Raw genomic sequence first — 27,935 nt, 5'->3', positions numbered from 1 at the left:
TTTTTCTGGTGGGTCTGAATACTGTTTGTAGGTTGTGTTTTTTCATACGTTTTCCCATCTGGTCAGTGATTCCTTTGATATATGGCAAAAACACTTTTCCTGTGGGAGACTGTTTTTCCTCAGTTGTTTGTTTTACCTTTGGTTTACTATTAGTTGCTTTGTATATAAATAGTTAGTAAATAGTTACTTTGTATATGGTTCATGTAAATGAAGGATCCTAGCTGCGTACTTTGTATTGGTTGTTGTTAAAGGTGGGTGTGGTTTCTACAAGTATAAATTCGCTCCTGTTGAGCTGGTGGGTCAGTCTGGTTCCAGAGTTCAATAAAGAAGCTGTTATTGAGAAAATAGCTGCCTCATCCTGATACTTAATACTATGCCTCCCAGGCACGTGCAGACCCCAGTTTGGATTGTGACTACGCAACACAGGGGGAGGGGCCTTAAAGCTCCCCCCATGCCATTGCCTCGTCCTGAAAGCGCCTCAGGATTTGCCTCACTCGCAATATCTGCAGCTACACCATCAGTATACATAGAGCCCACCACAGAACTAGACTAACCAACCTTCTCTTTTATCAGCTTTCTGCTCCTTGGAGCTTGCACCACTGCCTGCAGACAGTCACTTTCCCCACATAACCAGAACCGTGTGGTCAAGGGGCTAAACCAGGGGTAGCCAAACTGCAGCTCGGGAGCCCCATGCGGCTCTTTCACACATATTGTGTGGCTCCCAGCAGGGGGGCTGGGGGAGCGAAGGGGAGGGGAGGCATGCCTCCCCAACCAGTCTTACCTTCCCCAGCCAGTGTTCCCCTCCCTCAGTAAGCTTGAGGGGGGGAGCAAAGAAAGCAACTTTAAATGCATTCTCAAAGCCCCCCACCCCAACCAGCTTGGAGAAAGCATTTGTCTCTTTAAATATCATCATCAATATCTGTTTTTACCCCTTTTATTTTTATTTCTGGCAGTCTTGTTTAATGTTAATAAAAAGCAAAATTGTATATCTTCCAATTAAAACATGTGTGTAATGTTTGTTCATGTCTTGCGGCTCTCAGACATCTGATGTTTCTTCTATGTGGCTCTTATGTTAAGCAAGTTTGGCCACCTCTGGACTAAACCCTGAAACACCCCCACCCATGCCTCGCATCAGGGTTCGAAGCATTTTCTCCAGCCTCATCTGATACCAGAAGTCAGCTGGGGTGAGAGAAAAGAACATCAACAGGATGCAAGGCAGGGGGTGGGACAGAGTTTCCCTCTCCTTCCCATGTGCTCTGGCTTTGCTTAAATAAATCTCACCCCCTGCTTGAGAATCCAAGGAAAGAAGGAAAAATCACTCACTAATGTCATTATCATTCCCTGTGCCTGCCCTGCAACTTAGAGATGCAAGTGCCTCTGAAATCCAGATGTTTTCTCATCTCTGTCTGAGATAGGCAATCCCTTGGGTCAGGGTATAATTCTGAAATTTTTTATCCAAATAGAAAAGAAAAAGCATAGCTAGAAATTGCTTTCCTGTAGAACTAAAGGGAAAGAAAACCAGATGTGATACCTTGGCTCCTAATCAGGACAAATCAAAATCAAGTCCTTTTTATACTGAAAGAAGAAAAAAAAAATGTGGGGGAAATGCCATACACATCCTTGCCATAATGTACATGAGGCCCCCTTTTGTATATTGATCAAGAATATTGTACTTTAGACAATCCAGGTTCTATAGTCTGTGCTTATAGATGATTTTAAAACAGGGTTAGTCAGATTCATGGATCCATCAGTGGCTACTAGCCGTGGCAAGGAAAGGGAACCTCCATACCCAGAGGCAACAAACCTCTAAACATGGTGCTAGGAGGTGTCAACAGGGGAAGCCCTCATCCTCTGGGCCCTCTGTCTGGCCCTCCAGGGCAAGTGGTTGGCTACTACTATGTGAAATAGGATGCTGGACTAAATAAAACCCACTGATCTGAGGCATCCGGCTCTATTACGTTCTTAAGAGTCTTAAGATAGGACATGGATTCCAGGGCACAACACCCCCGACCAGCCTACCTTTAATTTGTCTCTACAAGCAGCTTCCCCCTAATATTTTGCCATAGTTAGTGCAATTAGAGCGGCTCTCTTTGTAATTTCAGAGTGAGTAAGCAAGCAAGGAGGGGGGCAGAGATTCAAGTTGTTTTGTCACCCCCCAAGCACGTGATGTCCATTGCTTCCTCTTGCACCACTGCCACAACCTTGAGCGAGCCAACCCACCCACCCCCAAGGCACAGGCAGTGCTGCAGTGGCTAGGCTTGGACCACACCAACAGTGGCACCAGTCAGGAGTTGACAATGGGAGCAAACCACAGGTAGGACAACAAGACAAGCCACAGGGCAGCATCACTGAGGCTCGGCTCAGCCCCTCTCTGACTGAAAACACCAGCTGGGAGCCCTTTCCACGTTTTGTCAGCCTCCTCCTTGTGCCTTCCCAAGCAGCTCTCTACTGATGGGCCAGAGAACCAAGTCTGCAAGCTAGCAAGCAGGCAGGCAGGCAGGCAGGCAGGCAGGCAGGCAGGCAAGAGATCACAAGAAAAGAAGTACAGTATACATTTCAAACTACCAACTTAGAAGTAATTGCCTCATCAATGAGCACAGCTGCGGGTAGTAAGACAAGTTAGAGAAGGGCTATGCTAGTTCCCTCAGTTTCTTCTTATTATTAGTTTATTCTTCACTAGGTCCTCAAGCAATGAGAAGTGTTGCTCTTTCTTTGTCCACGGCGCCATGCCCACAAGCCACTAGATGGCTGCCTCGTCCCACCATCGAAAGACATGGGCTCACCCAAGTTAGAGAGGCTGGATCGGATTCTAACCTGCTCTTTTGCAACCAACCCTAAACACTAATTATCTGTTAATTGTGCTGGAAGGCGGCTAGAACAACACTTGAAGCTTTTTCTTTGCTCACATAATGGCATACCATCGGTCTGTTGGGGACATTTTGTCTGATCTACCAATTCATTTGTACACGGGATCCCTTGTGGGCTTTCTGGATTACAAAGCACCAGTTTAAGGCTGCCCACACTCTGTGCTTCCCGGGCTGCAACTTCCACGCAATTGTTTGGTGTTAAGAAGTAGCTCTCAAAGGCAAAAACTTCATCACATTGAGCCAGACAGTGGCCGTAGTTCAGCTGTAGAGCACACAGACGCTGAATACAGCTTGATCCTTGGCCTTGCCAGTTCTTTTCTTTACTGGAAAACATGGAGCCTGCTTTTCAATTCATAGGACAGGAGGCGACAACATTAACAATCTACAAATGCAATTTGACTGTGGCTGCAAGCCTAAGGACATTTACTAAAAAGTAAGTCCCACAGAAGCAGCCTGGATAGCCCTGACTAATAAGGTTGCCAGGTCCGGGTTGGGAAATACCTAGAGATATATTTTTTTAACAAATTTTTATTTTTGTTTTCTCCAACATAAACAAACAAACAAAAAAGGGGGGGGAATCGGATCGTTACAGCCTTGAGACCTCCATATCTTTAACTCCTTACAGACATTTCTACACTAGTCTGTTCAGGCGTTCTTGTCAATCCAGTTGTACAATTTCACCCAAGTATTTTGAGAGGCACCCTCTTCTCTATCACGAAGCTTTTAAGTTAAACTGTCCAGTTCAGCCACTTCCAAAACTTTTGTTATAAAGTCCCGTTTATGTGGAAGTTCTTGTTTCTTCCATTGCTTGGCCATAGTCATCCTTGCTGCAGTTACCAGATGTAATAGAAGATATTTATCAGTTTTCTTTAGGTTATCCGGTAATACATTTAACAAAAAAAAAATCCGGATCTAAAGCTATCTGGACGCCCAGTACCTGCACTATTATCCTATGCACCTCTCTCCAGTAATTCTTCACTTCCTCACAGGTCCACCAAGTATGATAGAAAAAGCCCACTTTAGAGTTACATTTCCAACACTTATTACTAGTACCTGGATAGAAGCGAGCTAATTTGTCAGGTGTTAGATACCACCGGTGATATATTTTAAACACATTCTCTTTTAGTGGAATAGCCTTTAACCACTTCACATTAAGTGGGAAATACCTAGAGATTTTGAGGGTGGAGCCTGTGGAGATAGGGTTGTCATCCCCCCCCCCAAAGTGCCTGGAGCTCCCCGCCGGCAAAAGGTAGGGACCTGGGGCAACCCTATGTGGAGAGCAGGGTTTGGGGAAGGGAGAGAGGGAGGGACCTCATCAGGATATTATGTCATAGACTCCATCCTCCAGAGCAGTCTTTTCTCCAGGGGAACTGATCTTGGTCATCTGGAGATCAGTTGTAATAGCAGGAGGTCTCCAGGTGCCACCTGGAGACTGGCAACACTACTGACTAGACTGATTTTATCACAGCTTGCAAACTAAGCAGGGTCAGCCACAGGTAGTACACCAAAGACAACTGGGGTTGCTATTGCAGAGGAAAGCAATGGCAAACCACTTCTGCTCACCTCTGGTCTTGAAAACTCAATGGTCCTGGACTCACCATGAGTCACCTGCAACTTGACAGCGCACAATTATTATTAAGTCCCATTGAATTCAGTGGGATTTACGACTGAATGTGCATGCTTAGGATTGGACTGTAAATAACAAAACATGACAGTCGCTTAAAATTAGCAGTTTATTTAAGACAACAGAGTCAAACACAACCCAGTCAGATTAACCAACAACCAAAGAAGATAAATGCTTCCTTAAGGAGAAAAATCTGAATCTACTGCACAGGACAAACATTTGGATCTCAATGGGAGATGGGACCACAATGGGGGGAAATGCTATATTAATGACTAAATGCTATTTGAACTCCAAAGGTAGCACCAACCACAGAAAAATTTGTTACGGAACCTCAGTAAGCAGGGGGGAAATATCTATCTGGCTGCCAGACCCTAGACCTACTGATATATTTCGTTCAAGATCCCACAATAATTTATCAGGTTTTTTGGGGGGGGGACACTCCCCCAGCAGAGGGGAGACCTCAGGCAGCCAATTGCATATTCCTGAATCTGGTCCATGCCTCATCCCTAGATCTTTGTCTTCTCTGCTCCTGGGATCCTTCAGAAGACTGTGGCAGGTCTGGCAGTGGGCAGGTCCACGCTGGGACCTCCTGGTTGAGGTCACTGCTGGCTCAGGAGGCAGCACCAGGGTCCTTTTGGGGAGGTCCTGAGAAATTAGCCTCACAGGAAGGGTCTGCCAAGGTACGGCTTGGGGCAGTTGTCCTTCTTCTCGAAGGACTCATCTTCCCAAACTAAACGAGGATGGTCCATGACACTGTGGTATCACAGAGTTTCCAGCAATCCCTGACATCACTTCTGTTTTTCCCTGGAAGTGACATCATGGTACATGCAATGCCAATTTTTCCCCTCCCACCCCCTCTCAGAGAGCTGGCAGACAACACAGCCTCCTGCCATAATGACCCTGGCAACCCTAATTCAGCCTCATCCATAACCATTCGTTCCACCTTCTCCAGCTTTAATACCACCCACCTTGAACAAACCTATTTTGTCTCGATTGTTTTAATTTCTTCAGACCCATCTTGGGCAACTATTCAAGGACATCAGATGGAAAGGACAAAGGTTAATAATTAAAAGGATCATGGAGCAGACAGGACTGAGCTAGATGGGACGATGGTCTGATTCAGTACAAGGTAGCCAAGCAGGCCCATAGCCAGGATTTTTTTTTTGTTTGGGGGGCATTTAAAATTTTAAGGGGGCAGTTAAATTACAGTTAATTAAATTAATAGGAATGCCTGTCTTTAAAGGGAGAGGCTCCGAGCCTGTTTCTAGCCCTTCCTTTCAAGGGACAGGGCAGCAAATATGATAGTTCCTAGCAGGGGTCATTTCGTAGAAAAAGAGGTGCAGGAGCTCATTAGCATAACTTATTTGCATATGCCACACCCCCTGACATCACCGGAAGTGTGTCAGAAGGCAACACCCACTGCTCAGGCTCCACTGGACTGTTTTTGATTGCTAGCTATTGGGGGGGGGAACGTGCAGATCTGTCCTCGCAGAGGAGGGAGAGCTTGTACCTGAATAAAACTTGGTCTTAAAGGTGTCACTGGACTGTTTTGGACCAGGGGAGCTGGGGGGGCTCTGCAACTTACCTGGCTGCTTCTTGCTCTGACTGAGGGCTGCTGGGAGCAGGGGGTGGGGCTTGTTGCATGTGCCCGGGCTCCTTACTGCTGGAGCTCCGCTCCTGTGTGCTCCTGCAGGAAATGACCCCTGGTTTCTAGGAAAAAAGAGCTCAAAGGGCATTTAATTGCCTTCAGAAGACATTTAAATGCCTTTTGAATTTTGCATTTTTCCCAAAGTCTCATGGGAAGGCATATTTTCCAAAGGCTCATGGAACTGCTTTTAAAAGACTGACCGTGTCCTACGTGGTATACAGCAGGACTGGGCTAACAGAAAGGGGGATTTAAATGCCCAGGTCCCATGAAAAGCTATCTTTTCCCAGGTCCCATGATGCCCCCCAAGGATTCCACAGTGGGAGGGAGAGGGAAGCGTGAGGACACGCTACGGTGCTGCTGCCTGTGGGGGTCTCTCCTCAGAAATAAGATTTCTGCACACACAAACACACACATGCCCATATCGAAAAATACCCCCCCCAAAAAAAAAGGTTTCTGGCATGGCTATTTGTGGGGCGGGGCTTTTAATTGAGGGGGCAGGGGCCCAAAATGCACCACTGTGGCTACAGGCCTGTAGCTAAGCCTACGTGATTTGCTCGATGCACACAGTACATTTTCCCCCCAAGGATGTGTGAGTCCCACTGCCTCACCATAAAGAGTTCCAAATTTCAGACCATGTTTATTATTTATTTATTATTTTATTTATTCAGTTTGTATCCCGCCCTCCCCATGGCGGGCTCAAGGCGACTTACATGTGAACTACCCTGTTTTCCCGAAAATAAGACCTACCCAAAAAATAAGCCCTAGCAGGATTTCTATGCATCTGTGGTAAAAGCCCTAGTGTGTCTTCTTGAGAAAAAATAAATATAAGACAGTGTCTTATTTTCAGGGAAACATGGTGGTAACTAGCCTTCGGTTGATTTCGTTCATAAATAGATCTCAAAAGGACTTTCTGTGAACAGACATAACAGAACTATTGACATACTTAATTCGGGTTGCCAGCTCTGGGCTTGGCCATACGTGGTGATTTTGGGGATGGAGTCTGGGGACGGTGGGCTTTGGAAAGGGGAGGGAGCTCAGCAAGATATAATGCAACAGAGTCCACCCTCCAAAGCAGCTGTTTTCTCCAGGAGGATTGATCTTGGTCATTTGGAGATCAACTGTAATAGTGGGAGATCTCCAGGTCCCACCTGGAGGTTGGCAACCCTATCTAATGTGTTTTCCAGCGCATTCTGTGAGGATTATATAGAACATGAGGGGGTCCAGGCAGACTTCAGGGGAGGAGGAAACCTAATTTCATCCCTCCCAAACCATCTCCATTGCTCCAGCTCTCCAATTCCCTGCTGGATTGCCTCATCAGTTTTTTTCCTCCCTTTCCCCCTCCACATTTGGCTCAGATTGTCTCCCCACTCATTTGGTTCTGCCCCACCCCCTGCTCACTTCCTCCTGCTGACGACTTTAAAAAGACCAAGCAATTGGTGATGTAAAAGGCCTGTACCTGAGACCCTAGAGAGCCCCTGCAGTCAGAGGAGACAACACTGACCTTGACTGACCGATGGTCTGAGTCATTATCAGGCAGCTTCATGTGTGTGTTTATGTGCTAGCTTGCATGGCTCCCCCGGCGTGCGCGTCACTAGCAAGTGACGTGGGTACGCCGGGCATGCTGGGGGCGGGGTCACAGCCATACAAGGGAAAACTCTATGGTTTTCCCTTGTATGGCCGTGGCCCCGCCCCCAGCGTGCCCAGCGTGCCTATGTCACTTCCGGGTGACGTGCACGCGGCGCACGCGCGTGAATGCCACCCAAACTCTGGGATTCCCCCCCCCCCTTTTATAGGGTTTTTTAAAACTTTTCTGCAGATCTGGGAGTTTCCCCGGTTTGCAGAGCCCTAAACGACAGAGCCATGGCTGGCCCTACTGCACCATTTGCCTATCTGCATAGGGGTTAGCCCCTGATACAATGATTCTTCTTCTTTTTGGAGTCTAGGCCAATTTTTGACGTGGGAACCTGCAGGCAAGTGGGTTTACAACCTCATATTCACAGCAGTTACCAAGTCAAGTGGAAAGGCAGATTTCAAAATTTTCCCCGTTCTGCGGAAACATTGCTGTTTTTCACAGGTTTGAAAATAATTTTCCACGTGTGAAAATGAAGCCATAAAGGCTAAGTGTGTGAACTTCTCTGCTTCAGGGGGGAGGAGAATTAAGAACAGAAAGACAGAGACAGCTTTTCATTACAAAGAGAGATATTAATCATGCCAGGCCCAGAGGTATCTTTATTAGATGCCCATCAAATTTCAGGAAACCACCGCAGGGCTCTTTTTGTAGCAGGAACTCCTTTGCAGATTAGGGTACCCACCCCTAGTGTAGCCAATCCTCCAAGAGCTTACAGTAGCCCCTGTAAGAAGAGCTGTGTAAGCTCTTGGAGGATTGGCTACACTAGGGGTGTGTCACCTAACATGCAAAGGAGTTCCTGCTACAAAAAGAGCCTGGAAAAGTCAGTGAGGCTGGAGGAGCAAAGCTCTGTTATGCAAAGCTTTTTTTGTTTTGTTAGGGCATTACTTTTGTCTCTAAAAATGCCGATAAAGGTTACATGTATCCACAGCCTTGTGTATTCCTGCAGATGCAGATGCCAAACGTCAGTCTGGGAATTAGATACAGTGAGGATTTCTAGCAAGTTTCTTTTTATCTCTGGATGCAAACTGAAAATGTACAGAGCACCTTGTGAAAGTTCAAAAATTAGTCCACTGTACACAGGAATCCATCTCCAGGGGCTACCTGCTCCCCATTTCTGGGGCTCACCTTTCTCTAGACCCTTCTCGCCTTCCATTCCTTTCTCAGCCTTGCACTCTCCTATCGCAATTTATAACTTAAATTAATTGGACCTTGGAGCCAAAATAAATTATTCACAATAAATACGTTCTAGTACATTTAACTGGCATACTGTACTTGGACTGTAACTTTCAAATACATTTGGATTTCCGAGATTCTTACAAAGAGTTGTCTGTCTTCTGATCTTAATAAAGTAAAACATAGCATAACCTTTGATATATTTTTTTTGATGGCTACAGAAAATGTATTTGAGATGCAAGGACATCTACTCCATTTCAGTATCAGAACATCTGAGCTGCAGAGAGCAAATGGATAAGAACATATAAGAGAAACTATGTTGGATCGAGCCAATGGCCTATCCAGTCCAACACTCTGTGGCCAAACCCCAGCTGCCAACAGGAGGTCCACCAGTAAAGCCAGAATTGCAGAAGCCCTCCCACCGTTGCCCCCCCCCCAAGCACCAAGAATACAATCACTGCCCCAGACATAGTGTTTCATCTACACCTTGTAGCTAATTGCCACTCATGGACCTCTGCTCCATATGTTTATCCAATCCCTCTTGAAACTGTCTATGCTTGTAGCCGCCGCCACTTCCTGTGGCACTGAATTTCATGTGTTAATTATCTTTGGGTGAAGAAATACTTCCTTTTATCTATTCTAAGCCTACTGCTCATTCATTTCATTGAGTGTCCAAGAGTTTTTGTATTGTGAGAAAGGGAGAAAAGTACTTCTTTCTCTGCCTTCTCCATCCCATGCATAATTTTGTAAACCTCTGTCATGTCACCCCACAATCATAGTTTCTCCAAACAAGAGCCCTAAGCTCTTTAACCGTTCTTCATATGGAAAGTGTTCCATCCTCTTAATCGTTTTAGTTGCCCTTTTCTACACTTTTTGCGATGCTATAATATCTTTTTTTGAGGCGCAGTGCCCAGAACTGTACACAGTATTCTGAATGAGGTCACACTGTAGATTTATACAGGGGCATTATGATACTGACTGATTTGTTTTCATTTTTGTCACTCATTTGTCCCTATTGCTTTGGGTGTGTCCCCCCTTTTCAACATATGTTTTGCTCACTCTGGGACTACTAGAGAGAGCAAAACACATTTTTGGGGGGGGACTCCTGAAGCAATAGGGACAAACAATGGCCACTGAGTCAACGTTTTCAGTGAGTTATCTACCTTGACTCCAAGATCTCTCTCCTGGTCAGTTCCTGCCAGTTCGGACCCCATCAAAGTAAATTTATAATTAGGATTTTGGCTCCAATGTGCCTAACTTTGCACTGGCCCACGTTTAACCTCATTTGCCAGCCTCAACAGATCCAACTGAACTCCCCCACAGTCCTCCCTGGTTCTCACTGCCTTGAACAACTTGTGTTGTCTTTCAAGACCTGGATCTATTCAGATGCGATATGAGCCAATGGGCAACAGAGACAGCTGCCCCAGGCCCCATGCTGGTGGGGGAGCCCTGACCACCCATGGCCCTGACCCCACACACACACACACAAAGGGAAGTAAAGAAATAAAGAGCAGGCTCTCACTACCACTGGGACCCATCTGTCCAAGGCTTGGGCCGCCCACTCACAGCAATAGCAACTTGTAACCTCCCCTCCAAGGCTCAAGCAGCCCTCTCAGCAGCAGTTGCTTATCCTTGCTCTGTCTGAGTCTCTGGCAGCCAGCTACCAGCAATGGTTCCCACCTGCCTCATATGGGGCAAAGACTGCCCCTTGCTTGGCCCTGGCAGGGGGAGCCTGTGGGGAGTAGCAGTGCTTCTGGGGCCCCATCATGAACTTTTGTGAACTTTGGCCCCATCATGGACTTTTGTACAGGGCCCCAGAATCACTAAGACAGCCACTGAGTCTATTTTTACTGCAGACATTGGATTGGATCCAGTGACCTAATGGTTGTGGATTTTTCCTGCATCTCCACTCCTTCCAAGTAATCCTTTCAAAAACCGGGAATGCTTGGGGGACCTGCTCATTAGCTGTAGTGGAAAGGGAAGGGACAAAAATCACAATTTCTGCCCCTTATGTCAACGCCACTCTGCTGGCATGAGAGGGAGGAGGGGGCAATTCCACCCCTTCTCTCCTCCCTGAACCTTCCAAACACAAGGGGCTATTAGTCCATACAGATCCCACAACTGCAAGAATAAATTTTCCTGGGGTCAGAAAAGACTGCTTTGAGGGAAGGGAACATAGGAAAAATCCCCAATCCTTGTACCCATGAATTGCTGGATTCAACCAGTATTCCTGTATTATTATGGTTGTTGTTAGCATTCTATGGTCAATTGCTTCATTTGCTGCTATTTAGAAGTATACCAACTTCTTTAGGATGGTTCATACATTTGACATACTGCATCCAACCATCTCCAGCAGTATATGTTGAGTTCACAGTTAAATAAAGTTCATGCAGAACTGCCGGAGTAGGACATGGAGGGGAACGCGGCCGGAACATCCCTGAGGTGACAGCCAGCTGCCGAGTGTGACTTCTGAGGCGCGGCAGATCGAAAGATGAAAGAGCTGTTTCGGCTTCCCTGCAGTGGAGTGAGTCGGCCAGGCGGTGGCAGTGTGGCAGCACGACGTCAAGAAGCTCTGACGTCATCAGCCAGCCGACAAGAATACATGCCGTCAGAACACGACTGATCCAGCCCGCAAATGAAGCCCCGGCTAGCTGCAATGTGTGTGTAATTAAAAATGTTGTATGTTGTCTTCCCTATTCCCCACGAATATTGTTAGTCCAATTGTCAAAGAGCAACTGTAAATCGCTCTGAGCCCGCAGGTGTGTGGGAAAGAGCTATCAATAAATCGAAAGTATTATTATTAATTTATTATTATTGTTGTTGTTGTTGTTGTTGTTGTTGTTGTTGTTTGTATGACCTGTGGATGTCTATGCATTCGTCACAACTTGCTCAGCCCTGGTGGACCTTTCTTCAAACAACATATTTGCAGAAGTACACCCACATGAAGACACAGGTTTATAAAAATAAGCCCTTCATAGGAGCACCTGTTATGATTTGGAGACACAAGGGGTGCGTTCAGACGCAGTGTTTATAACGGAATCTGTGACGGTTCCAACCGGTGTGCTTACCGGCGTTCACACAGCGAACATCTGTCTTCCCTCTCTATCCGTTGTAAAGAGCTTTAAACCATTGCACTCTGCCACTAGGTCCGAAGTGGTGGTAAACAGAGTGCAACGGTTGTAAACGGTGCACCCCGGCGTCTGATCGCTCTCCAATGTTGCAGAGACATTTCCGTCGGAAGCCTGAGGCTTCCGGCTTTCCCCCGCCATTTTTTAAAAAACAGTAAGCGATATGCGCTCGGGCGAAGCTTCGCCCCTAGCGTTTGTTAAGAGAGAAAAAACAACGCTTAGTTTAACTTCCCGGAGGAGTCCTCTCCGCTCTAACCCAGTCCTCTAATCTAGCCGTAAATCTTCTAATATCTGTGCTCATCCACATAGCTGAATAGTCTCTAACACGACCCTCTGCCCAGTTCTTAGGATGATTACGGTACCAGTCGCCTCTTCTTTGCCGTCAGAGCGCCAGCAACACGCTGAACCTCTCCCAGCCGCTTTTCCACTCGCGCGTTTCTGAGCTCTGTCTCAGCCAGCCTTACTGGAAAACTCTTAAAGTGTGATTGCGTTTCTGCCGGCATAAACTCCACCGGTTCCAACCGGTGCAGTTTATGCCAGCAGAAAGGCCCCATCTGAACGCACCCAAGGTGTTTTGAAGTGCATCAGGGAGTTCCTGGGATCCTGGTAGCTATTTATTTTCCCAGGGAAGAAAGCCATAACATGCACAAAGAGGTCAAACAGCAGAGTTGACTTTCCACAGGGGAATAACTATTTGCCTGCCTGCAAGATGGATAGTTGTTCTAAAACATGATTAGTGTAGTGAGATGAGTGGGACATGAGCCCTGGGGTGATTGGTGGATTGGGGGCACCTTTCCACATAGGGTTCCCAAATCCCCCCGGGGGGCGGAATTCCCCTCGGTTTCGAGCCCCGATTCCCGCTCCCGCGGAATCGGGGCCCGGGGGAAACCCCACCCCCATGTGTGCGTCACCCGGAAGTGACGTCGCACACTGGGGGCGGGACGACGCCATTTGAGGGGAAAACTCAAGTGTGACGTCACTTCCGGTGACACTTCGCGCGCGCGCACACACACACATCCCCGGCTGGCTCCTGGAGCGACAGGATGCTCCCCCGCCGGTAAGCTTTTTCGATTTGGCAACCCTATTTCCACATGGGAGTAAATTCCTTAACTCTGACCTGGGAATAGGAATTGTTAAAAAGGTGGGGATGGTTCAAATGCTTTGCCAAAACACTGGGAGCTGGATTCCCCTGCAGGGAGCAGGATGGAGTCTAGATGTGCATGTGTTCCACAGACATTCAAGCGAGGATATTGGAGTAACGCTTCTGTATTCTTAAGTTGATCTTAGAGTTATATGTTCCTGTTCTTTTCATTAGATCTGTAACCACTAGGCATGATTGCTATTTTCTGTGTCTGTGCTCTAGCTTAATCTGTAGTAATAAAGTCATTTCCTCTTTAAGGAAGCAAGATGTGATTCCAACTCCTCCTCATGTGACCTTATGGCACATGCATGCACAGGAGAGGGGCTGAAGTAATTGGGAAACTCTGTCCTTTGTTCTTGTTCAGAAGCAGCCTTTACAAGTGTTTCCCAAGTCATTAGTAGCATGGGAGGCTGGATTCTTAATTTGAGGAGGTGGCACAACAAAGAGGAACACGCAGCACACATGTAAACACACATTGACTCAGGATGAGTTTATGACAGCACCGTCATAAATGGATGGGATTAACTGGGGCAATGTGTATGAATAAGCCAGAGATCTAGAGGGTGATTGCACAACAAAGAAAGGTGCCCGCTATCTGAAAAGAGCTCCAGGGTTGTGGTCTACATTTCACACGTCTATCAGATTTTACAGTGAAAGTTCTTCTGTTCTGTCTACAAACCCCCCACCATTTCCCTTTAAACTCCCAAGTTTGCCATTTGGAAGGAAGGATCATTGAAAAAGGGGGGAAACTTTGTACACACTGTGGCAGCTTCTTGTTATATTCTGCTGTTTAACCTGAGGGAGTTTAAATAATGATGGGGGGGAGGATATAACCTAGGTTCTGAACAGAAGTTGTTAAATTGTGAGCAGAAGGCTTCCATCTTGACTCTGCAGAGTTCTCAAGCACTTTGCCATTTATTCTGTTGAGAACAGGTCAGCATGAAGGTGATTTAAATGCCCCCCTTCCTTTCTGTTATAATGAGAACAGTCAACAATTCGTAACCGTAAGTTTCAGAATGAGATGGTGTGAACTTTTTTTTAACCTCAGCCCCACCCTGCGCTCTTATGGAAATGGGGTTTGCACTGAAATTAACCACAAAACCAAATGCTCACAGGCAGAAACTGTTGTGCACAGCATTAGAGGTTTATTAACTATGTGACTGTATGAGATTGTGGTGTTTGGCTCCTCTGTAAAAGGTAAAGTTAAAAAGCCATTTTCAACACAGATCTGATCCTTCAGAGGCCAGTGGGCTCGAAGGTCTGGTCTGACTTGTTCCTGCTTGAGGGACCACCCATTTAGGTGCTGAGCCTTGAGGCTCTGTAGAACAGGATCAGTGCTGGTGGACTCTCGTAACTGGCACAGCAAATGATCCCTGACTGGATCAGTTTGTGTAACTACATGGATTATTTTTTTTCATCTAGGAGAACATCTATGTCTTCCTGGAGAGTGGTTATGGTGGTCACTGCCACAGGAAGTGGTGGCGGCTACAAGCATGGACGGCTTCAAAAGGGAATTAGATAAGCATATGGAGCAGAGGTCCATCAGTGGCTATTAGCCACAAGGCATAGATAGGGGTTCTAGGGCAAGTGATGCTCTGTCTTCTTGGTGCTTGGGGGGGGCAACAGTGGGAGGGCTTCTGGAGTTCTGGCCCCACTGGTGGACCTCCTGATAGCACCTGGGTTTTGGCCACTGTGTGACACAGAATGCTGGACTGGATGGGCCACTGGCCTGATCCAACATGGCTTCTCCTATGTCCATTTTGTAATATTTATGCGCAATACCGCAAAAATTTTGTTCGGGGTAAAAAAAAAACCCCTCCTTGGTCTAGAGTCACAGTTTTCTAGAGCAAGAAGGGGTCTTACAGACTTATCTAGTCCAATTCGCTGCTGCACCCAGGAATTGAAGACCTAGAGCAGCGATGGCGAACCTTTTAGAGATCGAGTGCCCAAACTGCGACCCAAAACCCACTTATTTATCGCAAAGTGCCAACACGGCAATTTAACCTGAATACTGAGGTTTTACTTTAGAAAAAACAACTCATACATTAACTTAAGATGATCCAAACAAAGTAAGGAAAGCAATCCCAAATGCTTTCATTTACTTAAAATTATTTGGCAGAGAATTTGACACTTTAATGATGGTCTGGGCCTGGCTGGGGCGATGGCACGCGTGCCCACAGAGAGGGCTCTGAGTGCCACCTCTGGTACCCGTACCATAGGTTCGCCACCACTGGCCTAGACCATCCCTGATAAGTGTTTGTGCAGAAGATGCTTAAAGAATGCCAGTGAAGGAGAACTCACCACCTCCCTAGGCAGCTGATTCCACTGTCAGACAACTCTTATTGTAAAAAAGTCTTTCCTAATATCCAGTTGGTACCTTTCTGTCCGTAACCCATTATTGTGAGTGCTATCCTTTGTTGCCAACAGGAGCAGCTAGCTGCCCTCCTCTAAGTGACAGCCCTTCAAATACTTAAAGAGCAATCATGTCTCCCCTCAACCTCCTCTTCTTCAGACTGAACATTCCCAAGTCCCTCAGCCTTTCCTCACAGGACTTGGTCTCCAGGCCCCCGATCATCCTCATCACTCTCCTCTGTACCCACTCCATTCTGTCTGCATCCTTTTTGGAGTGAGGCCTCCAGAACTGCATACAATACTTCAGGTATGACCTGACCAATGCAGTATACACTGGAATTATCACATCTTGTGATCTGGATATTATGCCTCTGTTGATACACCCCAAGATCACATTAGCCTTTTTTGTTGCTGCATCACACTGACTGCTCATATGTAACTTACAGTTCACTTGTACCCCAAGATCTTGTTCACACACACTGCTACTCAGAAGTGTATCCAGGGCTCTTTTTGTAGCAGGAACTCCTTTGCATATTAGGCGACACACCCCTAATGTAGCCAATCCTCCAAGAACTTACAGTACCCCCTGTAAGAAGAGCTCTGTGTCAGCTATGCTGCCATGGGGGTTGGGATGTTCTTTCAGTGTCTGTGTAAATTGCATTCGCATTCCTTTCTCTCTGCTCTACGCTGAAATGCTAATCTCCAAAGCCGTACAGGTGGTAATGTGTGTTGTCTGCCTTCAAGGCTGACCGTGGGAGCCGCACAATTCCCAGCTTCACCTAGTAACGCTTGCCAGCTCTAGCCCGCGCGCGGGAGGGTGCCTAATTGGCCAGCGCAGTGGGGGGGTGTGCATACGAATGCCCTATATCTCATTAGGTTCAAGAGGCAACTGCTATTCTTAACAGTGACTATGTTAATGCATCTATGGCTCTTCAATAAAAGTATAGCCTTTCTAAAGAAGTGTGTACTCCGTTGTTGGCTGTGGGTTCTAACACTCTGTAAGCGACACATTAGGGGGGTGTCGCCTTATATGCAAAGGAGTTCCTGCTACAAAAAGAGCCCTGAGTGTATCCCCCATCCAGTATGTGTGTTCCTACTTTTTGTTACCCAGATATAGAACTCGTCACTTATCCTTGTTAAATTGCATCTTGTTCACATCTGCCCACTTTTCCAATGTGTTTATATCTCATTTAATTCTATCTCTATCTCCTGGTGTGTTCGCGGCTTCTCCCAATTTAGTGTCATCTGCAAATTTAATGAGTAGCCCCTCCACACCTTCATCCAGATCATTAAAAAAATATTGAAAAGTACCTGTCTTTGCCTTTTGTATAGACAGTTCTTATGTCATTCCGTTGGAGTTGCAAGAGCATCCTCTGTAGCCTGGCAGGAGCCTTGCCGATGGGCTTACTGAAGATCGCTTCCAGTGGCTTGTGATCTGACTGGACCACCTTTGGTGCACCAAACACATATTGATGAGACTTTCCCATGGCAAACGTGATGGCTAGAAGCTCTTTTTTGATCTCTGCATGTAAAAGTGCTTGAGAGGCATAGGCAATGGGCTGCATCTTCTGGAGCAGGCAGGCAGGCACCCAAGCCATCTTTGGAGGCATCAGCTTGGACCACCAGCTGCTCTGTCGGATCAAAGAATTTGAGCACAGGAGCATCTTGCCGAGCTGGGCCCCTCTGCCAAGCTGCATCCTTCCATAGAAGTGCATGTAGAGTTGCTGTCAGGGCTGATTCACTAAGGATATACCTGGAAAGATACTGTACAGTACCCAAAAGCTGTTATATGCCCTTTGTATCTGTTGGTGGGAACATCTGGGTTATGACCCGTACTTTGACGTTGTCAGGTTGAAGTCCATCTTTACTTGACTTGTCAGCCATGAACTGAACTTTCTCAGGGTTCACACCTTTCTGGCAAGCCCTCTTCAGGACTTGTTCAAAGATTTGATGGTGTTCTGCCTCTATGAAGGCTGCCATGATCATATCATCTGTGATTATGTGCCCACCCAGGATGTTGTAAAAGCACTCATAAATCTTTTACTGGAAAACGTCACTGGCTGACTTGATGCCAAAAGGCATCCTATTGAAATGGCAGCAACCCCATGGAAGGTTGAATGTGCACAGTTCAGCAGATTCCTTGTTGAGTTTGACCTGCCAGTAACCATCTTTTTTGTCCAAGGTTCTGAAGAATTTTTTTTGGTCAGCAACGCTTTGTTGCACATCTTCAATGGTAGAGATGGAAAAGTGCTGCCACCAAAGGGCTTTGTTTAGGGCTCAGGGGTCTAGGCAAAGGTGAAGTGATCCATTCTTCTTCTGAATAATGACAAGGCTATTAACCCATGCAGTTGGCTTCATCACCCTAGAGATGACATTGGTCTTTTCCAGATGGTCAAGGACTTCCTTGAGTGCAGGTCGTGTAGTATAGGGAGTTTGTGACTACCTTATATAAGCAGCAGTATCTCAGGATCTACTTGAAAGACATCTGCATAGTTTGCAATAGATCATCTTTAGAAGCCAAGTTGGGTAGTGACGTACTATGAACTGTCCTAGGAAGGTCAAGGGCAATGCCAGCTGGTTTTCCAAGCAGGGGTGGCTCTTCATCTTCTGTGACATAGAGGTCAACATAGCTGTTCTACAGTCAACCATGCAGCGTGTTGTGATTTTTTAACTTTTGGTTTGACTTTAGATCCTCCAAAATTGACCAGAACGACATTTGCTGGTGCTTCCTGCATAGTAACTGGCAAGGTAGAGCCTATGCCTTCAGATAAGGTATTTGGTTGAGGGCCACTATCTAGCTTGCAAGATACAGGAACATCTGTTATACTAATGGTGGAAAACCATGTCTCAGAACTCTTAGGTTGTCTGCTAGGCTGAGGTGCTGTAATCACTCCCATGAAAAAGGAATTCGAACTCTTCTCTCACTGGGTGAGGGTCTGTTTGCTCCTGCACACCTTGCAAAATGATTCTGTGCTCCACATTTGTAGCAAGTAGTTCCAAAATCAGGGCAGACATTGGGCTTATGACTGCAGCCCCACCTCTTGCAAAAGGATCTCTGTGCAGATGAGCCATCTCTTGAATCTGGGGTGTTGCTTAGAAACTTAGTTCATGTCTTGACTGCTGTTGCTTTTGTTTCTGTGCTATTCCATGTCACTGGAGCCTCTGGAGCCATTGCCCGGGCTTGTGCATGAGCTGAGGTTTGAGCTCTGCAAATATCAATTGCTGTTGCAAGGGTGAGAGTAGTCTGTTCTAGCAGCTTCTCCTTTACCTTATTCTCAGTAACACTAAAGTAAACTTTGTCCCTAATAATAATGTCCTCTGCTGCTCCAGATTTAGTCTTGAGCTTTGCACCTCAGTTGTGTGACAGAACTATCAATACCCTCTGCTTCATTGAACCTGAGCTGCCAACACTGGTAATTTTCAAAAACAGGGTTTTTTTCTGGGCTCACAATGACTCTTAAAGGCTGTTAGGACTTCTTTCAGGGTTTTCCTGGCTGGATCTGCAAACACATTCTGAGTATTATTGTATACCCCCAAGGCTTTATCACCAATGCAGTGCAGTAGGACTGCAATGTTATCCTCTTCTGGTTTATTTATTGCATTGGGTACTGTGAGGTAAAGATGCAACTTTTGCTCCCATCTCCTCCAGTTCTCCCCCAAATTGCAAGTCAAGACCAACTCAGATGGAAGCTTGAAAGACTGCTTCTTACAGGTTTGAACAGAAACCACAGGCCCTGGGAGAGCTGCGTCAGGCTTGAGAAAGGAGCAAACCCACTTCTGACACCATGTGGTGTTTGGCTCCTCTGTAAAGTGTACCCACTGTGTAGGTAAATGGTCTGCCCTAAAGTCAGAGAGACGCAGCAGGCAAGATGTCTTCAAAATCTTCTTTAATGTGCAGAACAGCAAGGCAGGGAACAACTTAGACTTAACAATGCTAGAGACCTAACTATCAACACCCCAGTTCCAACTGGCCTATTCCAGAATTCACACCCATTCATGTGAAGCAAGGGAGTTCCACTTAGGGCCTAAGCCTGTCCCTTAAAGAGACAGCCTCCATATACTACAAAGATAGTCACAAACTTTTGTAAAAAGACAAAACAAGCAAACAGTAGAGGCACCCGACATTTTAGGTGGCTGCGGTGGGAGACTGCTTAGCATAGCATCACCCTACCTTGGTGCAATCTCACTGAGCTTTTTCCTAGCATAATGGAATTTCTGAGGGACTGCAGCTCCCACTGGTCTGACCTAAGACACAGTTGCCTTTTTCCTAAGGGGAGGAGGGGCAGGGGAGAGAAAGGAGGAAGAAAAGGAGAAACAAGTGGCCTGTAAAGAGGAATAAAGACCTTCTTAGAGTCCTGCTTTAAGACTGCGGCTCAAAATGGAGATTTTGGCTGCGATCAGATGTGTAGTTTGATCCATTGCTGTTGCTGTTCCCTTCCAGATTGAAAATTCACGATCAGACAGCAGCATCTGTCTGTCATGCCCCAGTCATCTGCATCCCTCCCCCCCTTTACTGCATGTTTCTTTGGGCTGAGTTGGTTTCAAACCGGATTGTCTGATCACTCTGTTGTGCACCCAAGCCATCAGGCAGGTCTGACTGGTCTCTTGTTTTCCCGCCAACATTTTTTTTACTAGTTAGCAGTGGGCACATAACTGCATATTCGCACCTCTCTCCCCCTTTCCCTCTCCCACAGGGGCTTTTCAAAACTGTTTTCTTTAAAGCAACTTTCAAAGAAAGACACCTCTATACTTAAGCTTTTTTCTGTGCTTTTGGGGAGGGGTTCATTGACACCATTAGATAGGGAGGACACCAGTGAACTACATATCCCAGCAGGCTCATCAGTGCTTGTGTGCATGCTCAAAGGACAAACTTTTTTTTTAAAGGCCGATGTCCCTACTCCCTGGCTGCTGCATCTGATTGCGCAAGGACAGAGTGAAAACCCTTTGAAGAGTGCTAAGGGGGTGAGTCTGATTACAATTCTCTGTTACAAAAAACCCTGGATCAATTAGAGGCGGGACCACACTGGATCAAACTGCACATCTGATCACAGCCTCAGTTTAATAGTGACTATGTGAGGAGAGCCCTGAGAAGAAGACCCTGGAACCAGTGAACTCTCTAGGTTTGCCAGCCTCCAAGTAGGCTGGGCACTGGATTACGACTGATCTCCAGACTACAGGGATCAGTTTCCCTGGGGGAAATGGCAGCTTCGGAAGGTACACTCAGACTATGGCATTACATCGCCACTGAGATCCCTCCCTGCCCCAAACTCCTCCCTCCCAGGGACTGCCCCCAAATCTCCCAAGAATTTCCCAAACTGGAATTGGCAACTTATCTGGCAAGCACATAAAGGCCTAGTTAAAGACAGCCTTGGAACCCAGTTATTATTTCCCGCCTCCTTTTAGATTAAGCTTCCCCAGATGAGAAGGGAGCACTCACTGGAGAAGACCCTGATGCTGGGAAAGATTGAAGGTCAAAGAAGAAGGGAGGGCAAAGGATGAGATGGTTAGACAGTGTCATAGATGCAACGAACATGAAATTAAGCAGACTCCAGAGCACGACAGAAGACAGAAGGGCCTGTGGTCCATGGGGCCGTGAAGAGCCGGACTTGACTGTGCGATTGAACAACAACATTGACAGTATCTGAGTTGAGAAATACCTGGAAATTTGGGGGGGTGGAATCTGAGGTGGGAGGGGTTTGGAGAGGGAATGGACTTCAATGAGGTAGAATGCCATAGAGTCAACCCTCCAAGGTAGGCGTTTTCTCCAGGGCCACTGATCTCTGTCACCCGGAGATCAGTTATAACCCAGGAGATCTCCGGTCACCACCTGGAGGCTGGCAACCCTGCATACTACAATAATGTTCTTCTTGTTGAAACTATGTGGAAGTGTGGTTGCTGGAACCCACCAGGGTAGAGAAGGAAGTTGCTAGGCCTGAAGTATCCTCAGCACTGGCCTCAGATCTTATTTGAAGAGGCATTCTACTAGTTTGTATTACCATCACAGTGTCTTGAATGCATGGTGGAAGGTACAAAGATGGGCTGTCAATAGGTCTTTTGACATCATCTGCAGCCTCTGGGACTCTCCTTTTTGTGGAAGTTCCCCAGGACACTTGAGCATACAGCTTGCTTTATTTATTTATTTATTAAATACTTTATTGAAATACATAAATGCAACCTTTACTGCTGGTGCAATCTTTCCAGCAGCCAGCGTCACTCTGGGTGGTGGAGAGAGGCAGCAGAGGGTTACATGACTAGTCATGGTCCCCACTGAACATGTGAAAGTGCCCACTGAATGGGGGCCACCGTAAGGCATCCAACAAAGGCAAGGAGGAGCAATCTGATGGGCAATGCTGGGCAAAGATAGAGATGTAACATCCTGGAAAAACATGAACAAATTGGAAGAGGGTGTTTTCCTCTCATTTTTCCAATGGAAAAATGGGAAATTGGGGGCATACTGGAAAATTAAACTCCTGTGAAATATTTTCTGGATCTGCCGTAGTTTATCCAATAAGTTTCTTATAAGTAAATAGTTGTTAAGCACAGAAGTGTCTCTGATTGCCTGTGCTGCTCCCACAGCACGACAGTCCAGCACAATATCTCACAGATATGCTGACTGCCTAATTCATGACAAAAAAACCCTAAAACAAATCCAAAGAATGCAAGAGCCCTATAGGTTTCCCTTGCTCAAAAGCCAGTCAAATCCGACTCTGAGGTGCTCATCTCCATTTCGAAGGCGGGAATGAGGTGCTCATCTCCATTTCCAAGCCAAAGAGCCAGCACTGTCCGAAGACGTCTCCGTGGTCATGTGGCTGGCATGACTAGATGCCGAGGCGCACGGAATGCTCTTACCTTCCCACCAAAGCGGTACCTATTTATCTACTTGCAATTTCTTGCTTTCGAACTGCTAGGTTGGCAGGAGCTGGGGCCAGAGACGGGAGCTCACTCCATCATGCGGCACTCTGGTCTCAAACTGCTGAACTACCGACCTTCCACAGCCTGCAGTTCAGCGTCTTAACCACTTGAGCCACCGCAGCCCGTTCCTAGAGCCCTATACAGAGCTTTATAGCAAACTTAAGTAATTTCCCTCTTTGTCTTAATCTAGAATCCATGTATTAATATGTAATTGATGTCGCCCTCCCTTAGGACAGGATAGTGAGCAAAAATTAAACATATATTCTGGGCACTACTGAAGTCATAAGGCCGCTCCTTGGAAAGTATATGACATCCATTAATCCTTCCCCTTTGATGCAACTGATCATTCACTGCTTTTTCTGCCTGTCCTACCTCAATGTGGGAAAGCAGCAACTGGCAACTTATTGTAGAGTTCTTTAAATCTTACAAATATCCTTCAGCCCCCCCAAGACTTTATGCTTTTGCTCAAGAGGGAGAATTGTGCTATGGTAAACGTTTCTGCCAACATAAAAAGCCATGCCGCTCATGGGACATTTCAGCAGACTCCGCACTCCCACTTCTCAGTGGTACAAGGGCACAATTGTAATTGGTAAATTCCAATGGGTTGCCACGAACACAGCAAAGCCAAGAGTTCAAAGGAACCTGCTCTCTCTGATTCAGAGATCGGAATTCCAAGAGGTTTCTCTTCCAACCAGCAAGAGAATAGACTGAATGGGGAGGGGTGAAAAAGCGACATATGAGATAGCAGAAAACAGAATGGAAAAAACAGCGGCAGGAAGGACATAGTAAAATACAAGATAAAGCAAAGCGTAACAGAACAAGGAACACGTTGGGGGGGAGTAAGGATGAGGTGGGAACAAAAGGACAATTAAAAAACACAGTAAAAAGGAGACAGTGATGTAGCTGGTCTTGAAAGGATCACACATTTCTACCTTTATTTGCTGTCCCTTAACAGCTGGCAAATGTCCAGTTTAGCCTATGCCTGTGTGAACTTATTTACACACAACCCGAAAATACTGCAAGGAGCTGGCACCATCTACACATCCTGAAAAAAATTCCTTCACATTTTAGAGAGCAACGCAGAAGGCTATTATAGTTGAAATGTGTTTGGTCTGTTGGTTGGTTTGATTGGTTTATCTTGATCTTGTATTTGCCTTTTTATTTTATCTGTTCATAGCTTGTATGTTGATTAAAAGATCACAGTTTTAGTTGAATTGTTTGTTCCTCAACCTTTTAAAAATTATTTATTTATTTCGGCTTGTATTCCGCCCTCCCCGCGAACGGGCTCAGAGTGTATGACAACAGGAGTTAAAACCTTTCAGATAAGGATTAAAACATTTTATTAAAGCCTTTCACAATAAATAGTTAAACAGATTTAAACAAACTACACAGTCCACAAACTGTACAGTCCACACATCTTCCTGTAAGCTATCACAGAAAGGCACTTCATATAGAGGGGCAACAGGACTACACTTGCTAGCCTCACCCACTTATAAACATTCAATCTAACTATGGTTGCCAGGTTCCCGCCCCCCCACTGGCCACTGATGGAGGAGGGGGAGGTATGGTTGGCAGATGCAGTCTGGGAAACTCCTGGAGATTTGGGGATGGGATCTGGGGAAGAGAGGGACCTCAGTGAGGTACAGTGCCACAAAGTCCACCCTCCAAAGCATCCATTTTCTTCAGGAAAACTGTTGCGTCCGCTGGCCGCCACCAGGGGCCAGCGAGTACCCAGGGCTTGACCCTGGGTGGACAATGGGAACTGGTCTCTTGGTCTCTCCAACGGGGAGCCAATAGAAACGGGGAGGGAAGTTCGAACCTCCCAATGGGATCCAGGGGTGTCCCCTGGATATGTATATAGTTGGCCTCCTGGCCGTTTGTCTTTGTCTTAGTTGTGTAAGAGTCAAGCGTGTTATGGGAGCTGATGGGGCCGAGCCACGTGGTCAACCCACTACACAATAGTATTTCTGTAGCCTGGAGAGCTGTAACTCTGGGGGATCCCCAAGTGCCACCTGGAGGCTGGCATCCCGAAACCTAACTCTAGCGCATGGCCCACACCAATGGGCACTGCATATGTGTAGGCTGTCTCCCCATGATTAAGAACTACTGAAAAATAATGTTCCCAGTCACATGAATGGGACTTACATATTCTCTGTGTCACCTTCAGGATGCATGTATATTAGTAAGAGTAGGGTTAGTGGAGCCGTCAGCATACCCAGGGATCATTTCGTAGAAAAAGAGGTGCAGGAACTTATTAGCATAACTTATTTGCATATGTCACACACCCTGACATCACCGGAAGTGTGTCAGAAGGCAACACCCACCGCTCAGGCTCCACTGGACTGTTTTGGATTGCTAGCTATTGGGGGGGAATATGCAAATCTGTCCTCACAGAGGAGGGAGAGCTTGTACCTGAATAAAACTTGGTCTTAAAGGTGCCACTAGACTGTTTTGGATTGCTAGCTATGGGGGGGGGGGGATGGGCAGATCTGCCCTCACAGCGGAGGGGGAGCTTGTACCTGAAGGCGGGCCAGGGGGGGGCTCTGCAACTTACCTGGCTGCTTCTTGCTCCTCGTGGCCTGACTGAGGGCTGCTGAGAGGAGGGGGCGGGGCTTGTTGCATGTGCCCACTCCCTGGGCTCCTTACTGCCGGAGCTCCGCTCCTGTGCGCTCCTGCAGGAAATGACCCCTGAGCATACCCTAAGGTGGGGTAGCTGCCAGGGCCCAAGACTCCATGCAGGGCCCACCGCTGCATTCCTACCCTTCAACCACCCATGCAACCTTTTCCCCTCCACTCACAAGTACTCTTCCGGTGCTACCTGTCCTTGCAGCTGAATATGCTGTTCAGCACCACCAGGGAACGGCACGCCAGTGGTGCAAAGTGATGGCAGTACTTCTGGCGGCCATGGAGGTGGTAGTCATAGCTGCATGCAGTACCTTTCACACTGTCGGGGGGGGGAAGGCTACAGGTGGCTGTGAGCACAAATGGAGGGAAAGTTTGAAAGGTGGGAAGCATGAGGGTAGGTGGGCAGAAATGGAAGCACAAGCAGAGGGTCAGGGGGTGGGCAGAGGAGGTTGAAAGGTCGTGGGCACCCTGTGTTTAAGGTCCCCCCCAAAAAACTGGAACCAGCCTTAAGCACAGCAACCTGCTGCTCCCACTACACATGTTGCTTGCATAACAGTTATGTTACATGTACAGTCTTTGCTCAACCTTCCATTTCCGGGTTTCTTCTCATGAAAACCAATTCTTCATTAAACAGGAACTATCCTTTCTGAGATATCCCTTCCTTTTCTTCGGACAAATGCCTCATTATGTTTCATAACCTGGCCATTGTTATAAACATCCTTCCTCCGCAACAAAATACTTGCACATACCCACCCATTCCTCTTCCTCTTATTCCATAGCAATCCTATCCCTTTAAAAAATACATATTTTTGATGCTGAATTTACTTTGGTTTGCTTTCTATGTAAGTGAACTTGAGTTCCTTGATTCTGAAAAAGTGGGCTATAAATGAAATAAACAACAGTGGGAAATTCCACAACATATCAACCAATCAACATTCGGGTTCTGCTACATAAAGCCTGATCTTCAAAAATGAGGGTTTTTTTTATTTACTGCAATTTTGGTTTTACATTACAGGCACACTGCATTTTTCTCAAATAGAATTTATTGTAAGCTTCTGAGAGTTTGATTTGTGCCATAAAAAGAAGAAAAAATGGAAAATAATACAAAGAAGTGGGTTTTAAGATTAACAAAACCAGGTCAAACTGGATCATATTGTCATTGCTCAAACTGCAAAACTTCTACCTTTCCCTCACCTCACCTTTTTATTTAATCCTCTTTCCTCCAATATTATACTTTTGATTTGGGGTTTTTGTCATTGCTGCAACTCTGTTCATTTGGGATTTCTGCTGCCTGCACTTCAAGTTCACAAAATAAAAATAATACAGGTATAAAATTTTAACCATATTTATATGTATTTTATGTAAGCCGCCCTGAGCCTCCTTCGGCGGGGAGGGTGGGGTATAAATTGAATGAATAAAATAAAAATAAATAAATAAAATCGGAGGGGTGCAAACCTGTATTCCTGATGGAAGCAATCCCTTTCTGTATTCCTTCCCCATCTCGCCCGCTGGCTCCCACCCCCAGCCACCTCTTTAAACATTCTCCCTAGCAATGCAAGCACAGATCCTCTGAAATCTCTTGAACTTGGTGGGAAAAGGCCTCGCTCACTGAGTCTTTTATATTAGTTCATCCTATTAAAGCTCTTACGCTTTGTTGTCTTTCTCTGAACCCTCTTCAGGGGCCTCCGCATTTCTCCCCCAACAAGTTTAGTGGAAAGCTAAACGCAATGTTTTATTGTTAATGAAGCTAACCAGTGCTACATTTGCTGAAGGTTTATTTCAGTTTCCGTAAACAGGGAGAGCCTGTATTATCTTGTTTCTCGGAGGGGGAGTGTATGTCCCCCTTTGTTACACCCCCACCTCCAGTTCTGTTACATAATAATTGCCTAATTCCGGAGAGCCAAGGCAGAGCAAATGACACTGCCAACTTTATCTGTATTAATTATCCAGCTCCAGAATACAAAACTTAGTTGCTTCAAAAACCTGCATTTGTGACATACTTAAAAAAAAAAAAAGGAATGTGCGATGTGCCAGAATTTGGTATTTGTGCACTTAATTCATCAAGCTGGAGCAGCATAGTTAATGCACAAGGTTAATATGAGAAACAGAGAAAATTTTAGAATCCTGGTCCAAGAGTTGCTATTATAGCATTGGGGAAAGTGCAGAAAAGGGCAACTAGAATGATAAAAAGGGTTGGAATACTTTCCCTATAAAGAAAGGTTAAAGCGCTTGGGGCTCTTTAGCTTGGAGAAACGATGGCTGAGGGGTGACATGATCGAGGTTTATAAAATTATGCATGGGATAGAGCAAGTTGAGAAAGAAGTACTTTTCTTCCTTTTTCACAATACGAGAACTTGTGAGCACTCAATGAAACTGCTGAGCAGTCGGATTAGAACAGATAAAAGGGAGTCCTTCTTCACCCAAAGAGTGATTAACACATGGAATTCACTGCCACAGGAGGTGGCAGCTACAAGCATGGATGGCTTCAAGAGGGAATTAGATAAGCATATGGAGCAGAGACCCATCAGTGGCTATTAGCCACAAGGTATAGATAGGAACTCTCAGTCTGGGGCAAGTGATGCTCTGTATTCTTGGTGCTTGGGGGGGGCAACAGTGGGAGGGCTTCTAGTGTCCTGGCCCCACTGCTGGACCTCCTGATGGCACGTGGTATTTTTGGCCACTGTGTGACAGAGTGTTGGACTAGATGGGCCATTGGCCTGATCCAACATTGGCTTCTCTTATGTTCATTTCCTCCGGGGGGGATTGTTCTCTGTCATCTAAAGAGATCAGCTGTAATTCCAGGCGATCTCCAGGCCCCACCTGGATGATGATGGT

This window comes from Gekko japonicus, unplaced genomic scaffold (genome assembly GCF_001447785.1).
Source record: "Gekko japonicus isolate JY-2015 unplaced genomic scaffold, Gekko_japonicus_V1.1 scaffold831, whole genome shotgun sequence".
NCBI lineage: Eukaryota > Metazoa > Chordata > Lepidosauria > Squamata > Gekkonidae > Gekko > Gekko japonicus.
Note: the sequence above shows the minus strand (reverse complement) of the source record.